This window comes from Heptranchias perlo, unplaced genomic scaffold (genome assembly GCF_035084215.1).
Source record: "Heptranchias perlo isolate sHepPer1 unplaced genomic scaffold, sHepPer1.hap1 HAP1_SCAFFOLD_44, whole genome shotgun sequence".
Taxonomy (NCBI): domain Eukaryota; kingdom Metazoa; phylum Chordata; class Chondrichthyes; order Hexanchiformes; family Hexanchidae; genus Heptranchias; species Heptranchias perlo.
Window position 1 is genome coordinate 10655636 of NW_027139453.1, and position 15362 is coordinate 10670997.

Genomic DNA, 15362 nt, shown 5'->3' on the forward strand with positions numbered 1-15362 from the left:
ATCCTGTGACTGTACGTGTCGGTGATCAGTGTGTTAATGGGGCGGGAGTTAGAGGAGATCTCTGGACTGTAGGTGTCGGTGATCAGTGTGTTAATGGGGCGGGAGGTAGAGGAGATCGCAGGACTGTAGGTGACGGTGATCAGTGTGTTAATGGGGAGGGAGGTAGATGAGATCCCAGGACTGTAGGTGTCGCTGATCAGTGTGTGAATAGGGCGGGCGGTAGAGGAGATCCCAGGACTGTAGGTGTCGGTGATCAGTGTGTTAATGGGGCGGGAGGTAGAGGAGATCCCAGGACTGTAGGTGTCGGTGATCAGTGTGTTAATGGGGAGGGAGGTAGATGAGATCCCAGGACTGTAGGTGAGAATCCCTACGTGGTCAGTTTTCGGTAAAATATTAAAATGCCTATGTGGCAAAGAAGCAGAATGCAAAATGGTTAGAAAGGGTTAATTAGTTAGTAACTGAGATTGATACAAGTGGCCTGGCCCTCCTGCTGGGCCATATGTTTGCTTAGTCAGCAGGCCTGCATTGTCTTATCAATGATAGGTCTTTGATGTGAGTCAAGGACTGGTCTGAATGTCTCCATGTTTATGGCAGATCAATATAGGGAACGAGCTTAGCCAAAGTTGAAAGACATTCCAGGTTGGGAGATAAGGAACAGAAGGAACAGGGAAGAACATTCCAAGTTGGAAAGTGAGGAAGTTATCCCCTTTGATGTCTAACAGCAGCATGATCAGCACATGGACGATTTATGATTGGCTGGAAATAATGTAACCTCGCATGGCAACCTATGCCCGGCTTATGATTGGTGTTGACCCTCGTTAAGTATGTTCCAACCCTATTGATTTGTATAAAAACGTGTGGATTTCTGTATGTTTTTGTTCTTGCTCTGCCAGCATAGAGGGACTCTATCAGGAGTCCAAATCAATGCTGCAGACTAAGAACCCTGCTATTAAAGATGTGTTGGACTTTAAAATGTATTCGACTTCAGTTATTACTGAACCAGACTGAGGGGAAAGAATCCGGATCGTCATTTGGTGGCAGCGGTGGGATCTTAATGGTCTTTCACCGAGAGTTCGCGGAGTAAGAGGCGGATTGTCTCAGACACGGAGGAAGGAAATGGCGCCCCGGTGTAAGTAGTCTTAATTTACTATGTCGGTTTTCCTCCAATCCGTCAGTCTGACGACGAATCGTCCAATCGCTAACACTCGTGTGGTGTCCGAACAAGATTCAGGTCAGTCTGGCGAATACACAGAAATAGCAGGAAGAGGTCAGTGGTCGAATATCACTGAGGGAATAACTTGTAAGCGGTAGGTCAGTGGTTCATATCACTGAGGGTAGTCAGGGTTTAAGTTCCTGATGATTGGATATAAACAGGAACTATTGATAAAACTTAGATGCCGGAAAAAAAAGGCTCAGGAATTAATTTGGAAAAATAACAGAGGTACCTCAGCCAAAGAACTAATTGCTTTATGGAGACAGTACTGTAAAAAATATGGATAGAATTAAGTGACTAGACAAATGTTTAAAAGACAGAGACCCGAAAAAGAAAGGTTTTGTTGTTTAAGTGTACTGTCCCTTTAAAAAGCCTGTCTTGATCAGTGTTTTTTTTGTCTGTGTTGTGGGCCACACCCCCTTCTTACTGTGTCTTGTGTGTTTTCTTCCTTTGTGTAATGTATCTGTCTTGTCGTGTGTTTAATTCTGATACTGCCGAATTAAAATTGGAGTTATTGAGGTTAAGTGACCTATTAAATTCTGGTTCTTATAAAGTGTGGGCATGTTAAATTCCAGACATGGGATCTTCAAAAAATTGGCATTTTGAATGTTTATTTTGTGATTGGCTGTGGTTTAAAAAGAGGTTAAAAATTAACGGGATACATTAAAAAACTATCTGGTATCACTGTGATAGGAAAAGTCAGAAAGCTGGAACAGCTCGGAGCGTTGATTATAATCACATCCACTAAAAGTATGTAAAAAATAGTGTGCAAAAATATAGTATAAAGCAATCCACAAATGTGAGAAGTAAAAAAATCAGTCAAACCTGTGTGAAGTGAAACTTTGAAGGTGGGAACTTAATCTCAAAAGGGAGATAGATCAAGTTACTCCTACCACAAGAGCAAGTTAATGTTAACCCCTTCCATCCCAAGAAGCCAGACTGTCATGCCAAGACCAGTTCAAACAGATAGAAATGACCCAGTCGGTTGAGAACTGTCTGAGGCTAACCATTACACAGGTGAACATGAGGTAACAATTGGTATAGGTTATATTAGTAAAATTGTCCCAATCACTCGGAAATGCCAAAGGCTACAATTGACTGAGATATAAGTTTTCACGCTACAGTGAAAAATTGATTAGAAAGGAATGTAAAACAAATCATATGAAAAGGAAGCATAGGTTAGACAATTGGAAGTCCATTACTTGAGCTATGTACTGACACAGGGTACTAAACGCCTATCAGTTTTACCCTGCCACAGTATGATAAGGAAGTTCTGACAAGTTCTGGGGCTATTCAATTTTATTTGAAATTAATAGTAGAATACAAGATCTGACCAAAGAGGGGAGACCTTCCATGACACATTATATAACTCGCATTGAGACTGCTAAGAAAACTCAACAATTAGATCAACACCTCCTAACTCAAGTGTTAAAACAAAGAGCGACATGGAATGGAGATGGACATCGTAAAAAGAGATAGGCAAATATGGAGACGTAAAGATCTGTGATAAGCGATATAGCAACTGCCTTTGCCTCCGTTGTTAACACCACTGATTTGATTTGACAACATTAGATCAAAAGGTCAGAGATTTAGGGTCTCGCATTAAAGATATATTAAAAGATAAATGAAAATACAGATAAGGAATTGTCTGAGGATCAAATGCTGACCATATATTTGCAAAGGATAGCTACAGTGCTAGAAACACATGCCCAAACCATTAATAAATTAATAAAAGAGGAATATAACGTATCTTAGCAGGCGGCTACTAATGATATCTGCTTAATGTGGTTACATCTTGAAAACACAGAGATTAGGACTTGGAGTTAGAAATTCCAGTCTGCAGCCCTGCGTACATCTGTATGTGGGAGAGACAGTGTTTATTTCAGACAGGCTGCGGGCTTCAGAGAAAGAGCAAGAGTGGAACTAGGCAATTTCTCTCTCCTGTTTTGTTTTCTGAATTTGTTTCGGGTATAGGGATTATTCCTTTGGATAAATAAATAATAAATGAAGATTTGACAAATTAATCACTTGGGCTCTCAAGAAGAGCCGCAATGGATTTTCTGTGTTTCTTTTAAAACAGGTGACCCTGGTTTTTTTTTGGGACCACGTGAGTGTTGATGGTGCAGGATTACCAAGAGTAGTTACAAAGTTACGGTGCAACCTTTGCTGGAGAAATTTGGTGCAGGAAACGATCCAGTGGTGTTAAAGATTTAAGACTTTAGCTGCAGACATCAGCGGATACCAAATGTCACAGTGAGGTGATATCAACCTGATTCTCTTCTTTTGAAAACATTTTGATTTGTTTTATTTTAACCTATTGGTTGTTTTCCGAGACAGAGTGCTCGAGGTGGGGAGATATGGGAATTTCTCTAAAGTCATTGAATTGGGCATGATAAAAAATCAATCTGGCATAAATATACAATCTAGTGGAAGTCAGGAAAGTGTAGTTGAGAATAGTAAATTGATAGCTTTCTCGTGGAGATATTTGTGTCCTTGCCTATAATGAATAATGAGAAAACTACACTCAATAGCCTGGCCACTACCCTGACATCGGGACCATGCAGGGGGAGATAAGCACTCGAGACACCCCTGATCTTTTTGATAAGATAACCTGAAAACCTAAGAATGGCTACAGTGGACATAAAAGATACAAATGTATGTTGCCATCATCTGAAACGGAGATCAGGATGAAGAACATGATTACAAAGGCCTATGGCCTGGTGAGCTATTGCAACCACTCTTTAAACAAACCAGTTGCTTTTACAGGACTGAATCCTACAGGTCATATGATGTGTGCCATGGAAAATGTTCGGAAATACCATGAGGAAGAAGAGACTGGCCAGCAGAAAGTTAATATCCAAGAACACTAAGCTCATTCCTATGAGATGCTGCTAGTATGTGGAGATACATGAAGAAGATACATTGAAGAATGAGTCTCAGACAGGCTCAGTTACTTGACAACAGCACAACAGGAAAATGGTTAATGTGGTCCAGGCGAGTGAGAAATCCTTTTAAACGAGGCACTGACACATGGTCCATAGAGAAACTAACTAATTAATGAAACAGTCAGGAAACACTGGTATCAATCAAAAGGACTGAAATTAAAGTAAAGAGGGACACAGTAATGTGGATTTCCAAAATTCAGGGTTAGGTTCCCATCAGTTAACAATAAAATTGGGAGAAACAATATTTAGAAGATATCCGCACGATGGATACAAAATTACAAGATTATGAGGGGCCCAGATAGAGTCGACAGGAAGTACCTGTTTCCCCTAGCAGAGGGTTCAAGAACTAGAGGACGTAGATTTAAGCTGATTGGCTGGAACAAAATTAAAGGGATGTGTTACTAGACATGCTGTCACTGTGTGTCCACATAGTGTTGGACACAGCCCAGAAGCACAGTGTGGGTTTAATAATACCGGTACCAATCGGGATATTAACTGTACCATGGAGGCCCTAGAGGCGGATCTAAAACCCACTTAAGTGGCATATGCCGGAGAAGGCGAATACTGTGTTACAACTAATTTGAAAACGTTTAAATATGCCAATCTAACTTGTGATATTTTAAGTCCAGAATTCTACTCCATTTCTGAAGTCCTGGTTCGGATTGGACCCGAGGAACTGGTAGAGATACACCGGCATAACCTCACCACCTTACAAGTTTCTGAGAATGTCAGAAAGGACTTAAAAGAATATCAGGACACATTTGGGTATCTGACACCCCTGTTGCCTAAATACTTGGAAGCATTGCGAATGGAGATACGCCTCTCCCAGAAGGTTTATTATAACCTACAACAGGACAATAACAACATTAAGCATGACATTGACCAAATTAAAGTCACCACCTGGTGAAATGACCTCTGGAATTTGGGACTGAATATACAGGTCCATCTTTGGATTAGATTAGTTTCATATGTATTAGTCGTAGTGCAGTTTGTTGTAATGTGCTTCTTGATTTTCATTGCATGTAATAAATGTAAGCAGAGGATGAAGGGTTTGGCAAAGATAGTAAAACAGAGCCTGGGTGAGAATGTCCCCATTGTCTCTGTGGTTTCAACTAAGAACACATCTTAATGGTACTGGGAGTAGCACCCGCTGGGGTAAGGTGCATGTAAAAGGGAAGACAATTATAGTTTGATAGGATTATCAGATGCTCTGCCTCTCTTCCACCCGGACTGGTGGCCAACACGAAGGGAACCTGGTTAAGATGAGGTACAGCATCTAATGGGATACTGTAGGGAGATTTTGGATTAAGGGATATAATGGGGAGGGCACCAATTCACAGGTGTAAAATGGTCTGAAAGGTACCATTCAGTCTAGTTAGGCTGGAAACAAAATATAAAGCACCATGGGATATTTGACTATGTTAGCCTTTTCAAACTAACATGAATAGGTTTAGCTGACCGAGGACATTCGCAACTTACTTGAGAGATGTTTAGAAGGAGTCTGTTCCTGAGAACAGATAAGAATACAAAGGCGTATTGATGAAACATGTCTGTGTTCCATTGGGACTTCTCTAGTTCAAGGGCTAGTCATATTCATTGTTATAATTCTTATAGTTTATTGCTTACTTAAATGTTGCTGCAGAACCTGCAGAACCAGTGAGCACCGTAATAATTGGTTATCATAAAATGATAAAAGGGGGGAATGAGAATCCCTACGTGGTCAGTTTTCGGTAAAATATTAAAATGCCTATGTGGCAAAGAAGCAGAATGCAAAATGGTTAGAAAGGGTTAATTAGTTAGTAACTGAGATTGATACAAGTGGCCTGGCCCTCCTGCTGGGCCATATGTTTGCTTAGTCAGCAGGCCTGCATTGTCTTATCAATGATAGGTCTTTGATGTGAGTCAAGGACTGGTCTGAATGTCTCCATGTTTATGGCAGATCAATATAGGGAACGAGCTTAGCCAAAGTTGAAAGACATTCCAGGTTGGGAGATAAGGAACAGAAGGAACAGGGAAGAACATTCCAAGTTGGAAAGTGAGGAAGTTATCCCCTTTGATGTCTAACAGCAGCATGATCAGCACATGGACGATTTATGATTGGCCGGAAATAATGTAACCTCGCATGGCAACCTATGCCCGGCTTATGATTGGTGTTGACCCTCGTTAAGTATGTTCCAACCCTATTGATTTGTATAAAAACGTGTGGATTTCTGTATGTTTTTGTTCTTGCTCTGCCAGCATAGAGGGACTCTATCAGGAGTCCAAATCAATGCTGCAGACTAAGAACCCTGCTATTAAAGATGTGTTGGACTTTAAAATGTATTCGACTTCAGTTATTACTGAACCAGACTGAGGGGAAAGAATCCGGATCGTCATAGGTGTCGCTGATCAGTGTGTGAATAGGGCAGGCGGTAGAGGAGATCCCAGGACTGTAGGTGTCGGTGATCAGTGTGTTAATGGGGCGGGAGGTAGAGGAGATCCCAGGACTGTAGGTGTCGGTGATCAGTGTGTTAATGGGGAGGGAGGTAGATGAGATCCCAGGACTGTAGGTGTCGCTGATCAGTGTGTGAATAGGGCGGGAGGTAGAGGAGATCCCAGGACTGTAGGTGTCGGTGATCAGTGTGTTAATGGGGTGGAAGCAACATAGAAAAATAGAAAATAGGAGCAGGAGTAGGCTATTCTGCCTTTCCTGCTCCGCCTTTCAATATGATCATGGCTGATCTCAATATCTATCTCAATACCATATTCCCGTTCTCTCCCCATACCCCTCGATGCCTTTTGTGTCCAGATATCTATTTAGCTCATTCTTAAATATATTCAATACTTTGCCTCCGCAGCTTTCAGTGCTAAATAATTCCACAGGTTCTCCACCCTCTCAGTGAAGAAATTTCTCCTCATATCAGTCCTAAATATTCTACCCCTTACCCCGCGACTGTGACCCCTCCTTCTGAACCCCCAGCCAGGGGAAACATCCTCCCTGCATCAAGTCTGTCTCGCCCTGTCAGAATTTTATATGTTTCAATTAGATCCCCTTTAATTCTTCTAAACCCGAGTGAATACAGGCCGAGTGTACCAAATCTCTCCTCATATGGCAGTCCTGCCATCCCAGGAATCAGCCTGGTGAACTTTCGCTGCATTCCCTCTATGGCAAATACATCCCTTCTGAGGAAAGGAGACCAAAACTGCACACAATGCTCCAGGTGTCGTCTCACCAAGGCCCTGTATAACTGCAGTATGACATCCTTGCTCCTATATTCAAATCCTCTTGCAATAAAGGACAACATACCATTTGCCTTCCTAACTGCTTGCTGCACCTGCATGTTTGCTTTCAGTGACTGGTGTACAAGGACACCTTCATCCCTTTGTATATCAACATTTTCCAATCTATCACCATTTAAATACTACTCTGCCTTTCTGTTTTCCTTCCTTCAGATTTATCCACATTATACTGCATCTGCCATGTATTTGCCCACTCACTCAACTTGTCTAAATCGCCTTGAAGCCTTTTTGCATCCTCCTCACAACTCTCGATCCCACCTAGTTTTTTGTCGTCAGCAAACTTGGAAACATTATATTTGGCTCCCTCATCCAAATCATTGATACATATTGTTAACAACTCGGGCCCAAGCACTGATTCATGAGGAATCCCACTAGTCAGTGCCTGCCACTCCGAAAAACACCCATTTATTCCTACTCTCTGTTCCTGTCTGTTTTCAATGCATGCCAATATATTACCACTAATCCCACGTGCTTTAATTTTACACAATAATCTCTTATGTGGGACGTTATCAAAGGTCTTCTGGAAATCCAAATAAAGCACGTCCACTGGTTCTCCCTTACCTATTCTACCTGTTACTTCATCAAAAAAACTCCAGAAGGTTTGCAAACATGACTTCCCTTTCATAAATCCATGTTGACTTTGTCTAATCCGGTTGATATTTTCTAATTGTCCTGTTATCCTTTATAATAGACTCTAGCATTTTACCTACTACTGACGTTAGAATAACTGGTCTGTATTTCCAGGTTTTCTCTCCCTCTCCTTTTTGAAATAGTAGGGTTACATTTGCCACCCTCCAATCTGCAGGAACTGTTCCATAATCTAAAGAATTTTCGAAGATGACAAGTGATACATCGATTATTTCCATGGCTACCTCTTTTATTACTCTGGGATGAAAATTATCAGACACTGTGGATTTATTTGCTTCGAGTCCCATTAATTTCTCCAGCACTATTTTTCTACTACTAATAATTTCCTTTAATCCATCCTTTTCACAAATCCCTTGGTTCCCTTGCATTTCTGGGAAGTTATTTGTGTCCTCTTCCGTGAAGAAAGAACCAAAGTATATGTTTAATTACTGTGCCATTTCCTTGCTCCCCATTATAATTTCTCCCATTTCTGACTTTAAGAGATCTACATTTGTCTTCACTAAACGTTTTCTTTTTTTACATACTGTGATCAATGTGTTAATGGGGCGGGGGAGTGGAGCAGACTTCAGGACTGTAGGTGTCGGGGTTCAGTGTGTTAATGGGTCGGGAGGCAAAGGAGATCTGAGGACTGCAGGTGTCGGTAATCAGTGTGTTAATGGGTCGGGTGGCAGAGGAGATCTGAGGACTGTCGGTGTCGGTGAACAGTGTGTTACTGGGACGGGAGGTAGAGGAGATCCCAGGACTGTAGGTGTCGGTAATCAGTGTGTTAATGGGACGGGAGGTAGAGGAGATTTGAGGACTGTCGGTGTCGGTGATCAGTGTGTTAATGGGACGGGAGGTAGAGGAGATCCCAGGACTGTAGGTGTCGGTGAACAGTGTGTTATTGGGACGGGAGGTAGAGGAGATCGGAGGACTGTCGGTGTCGGTGATCAGTGTGTTAATGGGACGGGAGGTAGAGGAGATCCCAGGACTGTAGGTGTCGGTGAACAGTGTGTTATTGGGACGGGAGGTAGAGGAGATCCGAGGACTGCAGGTGTCGGTAATCAGTGTGTTAATGGGTCGGGTGGCAGAGGAGATCTGAGGACTGTCGGTGTCGGTGATCAGTGTGTTAATGGGACGGGAGGTAGAGGAGATCCCAGGACTGTAGGTGTCGGTGAACAATGTGTTATTGGGACGGGAGGTAGAGGAGATCCGAGGACTGCAGGTGTCGGTAATCAGTGTGTTAATGGGACGGGAGGTCGAGGAGATCTCAGGACTGTCCGTGTCGGGGATCAGTGTGTTAATGGGGCGGGGTTTAGAGGTGATGACTGGACTGTAGGTCACAGAATAATGGAATCTTAGATTCCAACAGCAGAGATATAGGCCATTCGGCTCGTCGTGCCTGTGCCTGTTCATTGAAAGAGCTGTCAATTTTACAACCCTCACCCAGAAATTTAGTCGGCTTCAACTACATGTCCAATTTGCTTTTCAAACATCCACCGGCAACTGTTTCCATCGCCCTTTCAGCTGGTGAAAAAAATCTCCTCTTTTCCCCTCTAGTTCTTCTGTCAATTATTTGAAATCAGTGACATTTTGTTAATGACCAACTTACCAGAGGAAACAGCGTCTCCCTACTTGCTCTATCAAGACCCTTCATCACTTTGAATGCCTTTGTTCGGTCTCCCCTTTAATCTTCCCTGCTCCAAGGAGATCAATCCCAACTTCTCCAGTCTCTCCACATAACTGTACTCTCTCATCCCTGCTATCATCCTGGTAAACCTCCTCCGAACTCTCTCCTTCCTAAAGTGAGGTGCCCAGAATTGGACACAATACTGCAACTAAGGCCTAACCAGTGATTTGTAAAGGTTTAGCTTGAGGTCCTTGTTTTTGTCCTCCATGCCGCTAGTTACAAAGCCAAAAATCCCATACGCTTTCTTAACTGCCTTATCAACTTACCCTCCCACCTTCAAAGATTTGTGAATACCCCCTACCCCCCGGTCCCTCTGCTCTTGCTTCCCCTCAAAATAGGCCCATTTAGATTGTACTGCCTCTCCATTTTGTTCCTCCCAAATTGCTTCACTTCTCACTCATTAAATTGCATCTGCCATGTGTCTGCCCATTTCCCCAGTCTGCCTATGTCATCCTGATGTCTGCTACTATCCTCCTCACTATTTATTACGTTGCCAGGTGTTGTATTACAAGCAAACTTCGAAATTGCACTACTGAAGCACAAGTGCACGTTATTTCTATATAACAAGAAAAGCAATTTTTCGAATACCGAAGTTTGGGGGACCCCACTGCTTCTCTCCAGTCAGATCAACATCCGTTCACCGCTACTCTCTGCACTCTATCCCTCAGCCAAATATGTATTCAAGTTACCAAGTCCCTTTAATCCCATGCACTTCTATTTTCCGAATCTGTTCAAAGTTTGCAGAAGATACCAAAGTCGGAAATTTAACAATCAATGTGGAGCATAGTGACAGATTCAGGAGGACATAGACAGACTGGTGAAATGAGCAGACACATGGCAGATGAAATTTAACATAGAAAAGTGTGAAGTGTTAAATTTTGGTCAGGAGAATGAGGAGAGTCAATGGACACTTAATGGGACAATTTTAAAGGGTGTGCAGGAACAGAGACCTGGAGGAGACCTGAAGCCCCGACAACTCAAATTGGGCAGAGCAGCCTTGAGGACGAGTTCATTGAGTGCATCAGGGATGGATTTCTTGTGCAGTATGTAACTGATCCTACAAGGGGGCAGGCAACCTTGGACCTGGTCCTGTGTAATGAGTCAGGATTAATTAATAATGTCCTAGTTAAGGATCCCCTTGGAACGAGCGACCACAACATGGTTGAATTCCATATCCAATTAGAGGGTGAGAAGGTTGATTCTCAAACAAGCGTACTGAGCTTGAATAAAGGAGACTATGATGGTATGAGAGCGGAATTGATTAAAGTGGACTGGGAAAATAGATTAAAGGGTAAGACGGTACATGAGCAGTGGTGTTCATTTAGGGAGTTATTTTACAACTTTCAAAATAAATATATTCCACTGAGGAAAAAAGGGTGTAAAAGAAATGACAGCCATCCGTGGCTAAGTAAAGAAATCAAGGATAGTATCCGACTAAAAACAAGGACATATAAGGTAGCCAAACTTAGTGGGAGGATAGAAGATTGGGAATTCTTCAAAAGACAGCAAAAAGTAACTAAAGGATTGATTAAGAAAGGGAAGTTAGATTATGAAAAGAAATTAGCAAAAAATATAAAAACAGATAGCAAGAGTTTCTATAGTTATATAAAAAGAAAACGGGTGGCTAAGGCAAACATAGGTCCCTTAGAGGATGAGACCGGGAAATTAATGGTGGGAAACATGGAGATGGCAAAAATGATGAACAAATATTTTGTTTCAGTCTTTACAGTAGAGGACACTAAGAATATCCCAACACTGGACAAACAGGGGACTCTCGGGGGGAGGAGCTAAATACGATTAAAATCACTCAGGAGATGGTACTCAGTAAAATAATGGGACTCAAGGCGGATAAATCCCCTGGACCTGACGGCTTCCATCCTAGGGTCTTGAGGGAAGTGGCAGTAGGGATTGTGGATGCTTTGGTGATAGTTTTCCAAAATTCCCTGGACTCAGGAGAGGTCCCGGCAGATTGGAAAACTGCTAATGTAACACCGTTATTTAAAAAGGGTAGTAGGCAGAAGGCTGGAAATTATAGGCCAGTTAGCTTAACATCTGTGGTGGGTAAAATTTTGGAGTCTATTATTAAGGAGACAGTAACGGAACATTTAGATAAGCATAATTTAATAGGACAAAGTCAGCATGGCTTTATGAAGGGGAAGTCAAGTCTGACAAATTTGCTTGAGTTCTTCGAGGATATAACGTATAGGGTGGATAAAGGGGAACCAGTGGACATAGTGTATTTAGACTTCCAGAAGGCATTCGAAAAGGTGCCACATAAAAGATTATTACTTAAGATAAAAAATCACGGGATTGGGGGTAATATTCTGGCATGGGTGGAGGATTGGTTATCGAACAGGAAGCAGAGAGTTGGGATAAATGGTTCATTTTCGTACTGGCAACCAGTAACCAGTGGTGTTCCACAGGGGTCGGTGCTGGGTCCCCAACTCTTTACAATCTATATTAACGATTTGGAGGAGGGGACCGAGTGCAACATATCAAAATTTGCAGATGATACAAAGATGGGAGGGAAAGTAGAGAGTGAGGAGGACATAAAAAACCTGCAAGGGGATATAGACAGGCTGGGGGAGTGGGCGGAGATTTGGCAGATGCAATATAATATTGGAAAATGTGAGGTTATGCACTTTGGCAGGAAAAATCAGAGAGCAAGTTATTTTCTTAATGGCGAGAGACTGGAAAGTACTGCAGTACAAAGGGATCTGGGGGTCCTAGTGCAAGAAAATCAAAAAGTTGGTATGCAGGTGCAGCAGGTGATCAAGAAAGCCAACGGAATGTTGGCTTTTATTGCTAGGGGGATAGAATATAAAAACAAGGAGGTATTGCTGCAGTTATATAAGGTATTGGTGAGACCGCACCTGGAATACTGCATACAGTTTTGGTCTCCATACTTAAGAAAAGACATACTTGCTCTCGAGGCAGTACAAAGAAGGTTCACTCGGTTAATCCCGGGGATGAGGGGGCGGACATATGAGGAGAGGTTGAGTAGATTGGGACTCTACTCATTGGAGTTCAGAAGAATGAGAGGCGATCTTATTGAAACATATAAGATTGTGAAGGGTCTTGATCGGGTGGATGCAGTAAGGATGTTCCCAAGGATGGGTGAAACTGGAACTAGGGGGCATAATCTTAGAATAAGGGGCTGCTCTTTCAAAACTGAGATGAGGAGAAACTTCTTCACTCAGAGGGTGGTAGGTCTGTGGAATTTGCTGCCCCAGGAAGCTGTGGAAGCTACATCATTAAATAAATTTAAAACAGAAATAGACATTTTCCTAGAAGTAAAGGGAATTAGGGGTTATGGGGAGCGGGCAGGAAATTGGACATGAAGCTGAGTTCGGATCGGTCAATGCCCTGTGGGTGGCGGAGAGGGCCCAGGGGCTATGTGGCCGGGTCCTGCTCCGACTTCTTGTGTTCTTTAGATTTGTGGTTGGGATCAGATCAGCCATGATCTTATTGAATGGCGGAGCAGGCTCGAGGGGCCGATTGGCCTACTCCTGCTCCAATTTCTTATGTTCTTATGTTCTTAACTCTTTGATCCCATTCACTGGGATCCTGAAGCCCCGCCTACTGTTCGTTCCCGGTCAATGAGAACCTGAAGCCCCGCCCACTCTTTTGTTCCCAGTCACTGGGACCCAGAAGCCCCGCCCACTCATTGTTCCCGGTCACTGGGACCCTGAAGCCCCTCCCACTCTTTGTTCCCGGTCACTGTGACGCTGCAGCCCCGCCCACTCTTTGTTCCCGGTCACTGGAACCCAGTAGCCCCACCCTCGCTTTTTCTCCTGTACCAAGATGGCCGCGCACGCGCCATAATTCCACCATGACTATCTCTCGCACGATGGCGGCCATTCACAGTCGTAATCGGGGTGGCCGCCGGACGGACCTGTCACCGAAGTGCAAACACGGGTCCTTTTTACTCTTATTTGTGTCCTCTAGCCGCCACCACGTGTTTGCGAAGCTTCCCCACCCACGCATCCATAGATCCAATTCCTCCCTGGTCTCCCACCGGCCTCCGGCTCGCCTGTTTCCACCACTCGCACTGCGCATGCTCAGAGCACAGTCCGTTCCTGCCCCTGCGCAATGGTCACATTCTGACCTGCGGGGGATTCTGGGGAAATACCCCGCCATTGCAAGCCGGAATTGGTGAACAGAAAATTAATTATTGTCATCCCATCGAGGTTGGCGCAAGGGAGGCAACAAACAAAATAAACAAATAAATAATACAGAAACCCGAGTGCTCGGGCACTCCCCCATGGTGCGAAATTAACTTGCCGCCACTTTTCAGTTACGATATCGCACCCCAGGCCCGCACCGCCCAGTCTGGTTTAATTGCTAAATGTTCTCAAACTCGAATTCAGACCTGTCATTCTCAGGGAAACTTAGGAGGTCACATTTTTTCTGTCCCCTACCCGACAGTCAGTTAATAAGCTGGTCACAATTTTTGTAAAAGAGGAAAGAGTAGAAAAATGCCACGAGCGATGCCTCAAAAGACAAGGAACCATTTAAGCTGTGACACCACACCTCGGGCCACTTACACTGGGACAGCAAATCCCGGGACCACTTACACTGGGACACCAAATCCCGGGACAACTTACACTGGGACCCCAAATTAAGGGACAACTTACATTGGGACACCAAATACAGGGACTACTTACACTGGGACATCAAATCCAGCGACAAATTACACTGGGACACCAAATTAACGGACCATTTACACTGAGACACCAAATACAGGGACCACTTATACTGGGACACCAAATCCAGGGACTAGTTACACTGGGACACCAAATCCAGGGACTACTTACACTGGGAAACCAAATACAGTGACCACTTACACTGAGACACCAAATCCAGGGACTACTTACACTGGGACACCAAATACAGGGACCACTTACACTGAGACACCAAATCCAGGGACGACTTACACTGGGACATCAAATCCAGGGACTTCTTACACTGGGACACCAAATCCAGGGACTACTCACACTGGGACACCAAATTAAGGGACCATTTACACTGAGACACCAAATACAGGGACCACTTACACTGGGACACCAAATACAGGGACCACTTATATGGTGACTTCCTTTTGAATCCTTTTTTTGCAGTGCCTCTATATCGTTTTTATAATATTGAGACCAAAACTGTTCACAGTACTCCAAGTTTTGTCTAATCAAGGTTCTATAGAAGTTGAACATAACTTCTCTGCTTTTCAATACTTTGCTCCAGAAATGAACCTCAGTGCTTGGTTTGCTTTTTTATGGCCTTTTCAACCTGCGTCACTACTTTTAGTGATTTGTGTATCTGTGCCCCTGGAACCCATTGCTCTTCTACCCCATTTAGACTTATTATCCAAGCATTATGTGGCCTCCTTGTTCTTGCTACCAAAATACTCCACTTCACCCTCATCTTTGTAAAATTCCTTTGCAATTCCATTCCCATTCTGCAAGTTTATTAATGTCTTCTTGTATTTGCCTTAGTTTTCATCAGTATTAACTATACCCACCCCTCCCCCTCCAAACTGGTGTCATCTGTAAATTTTGCAATTGTACATCCGATTCCCGAGTCCAAATCGTTGATGAAAATTGTGAACAGT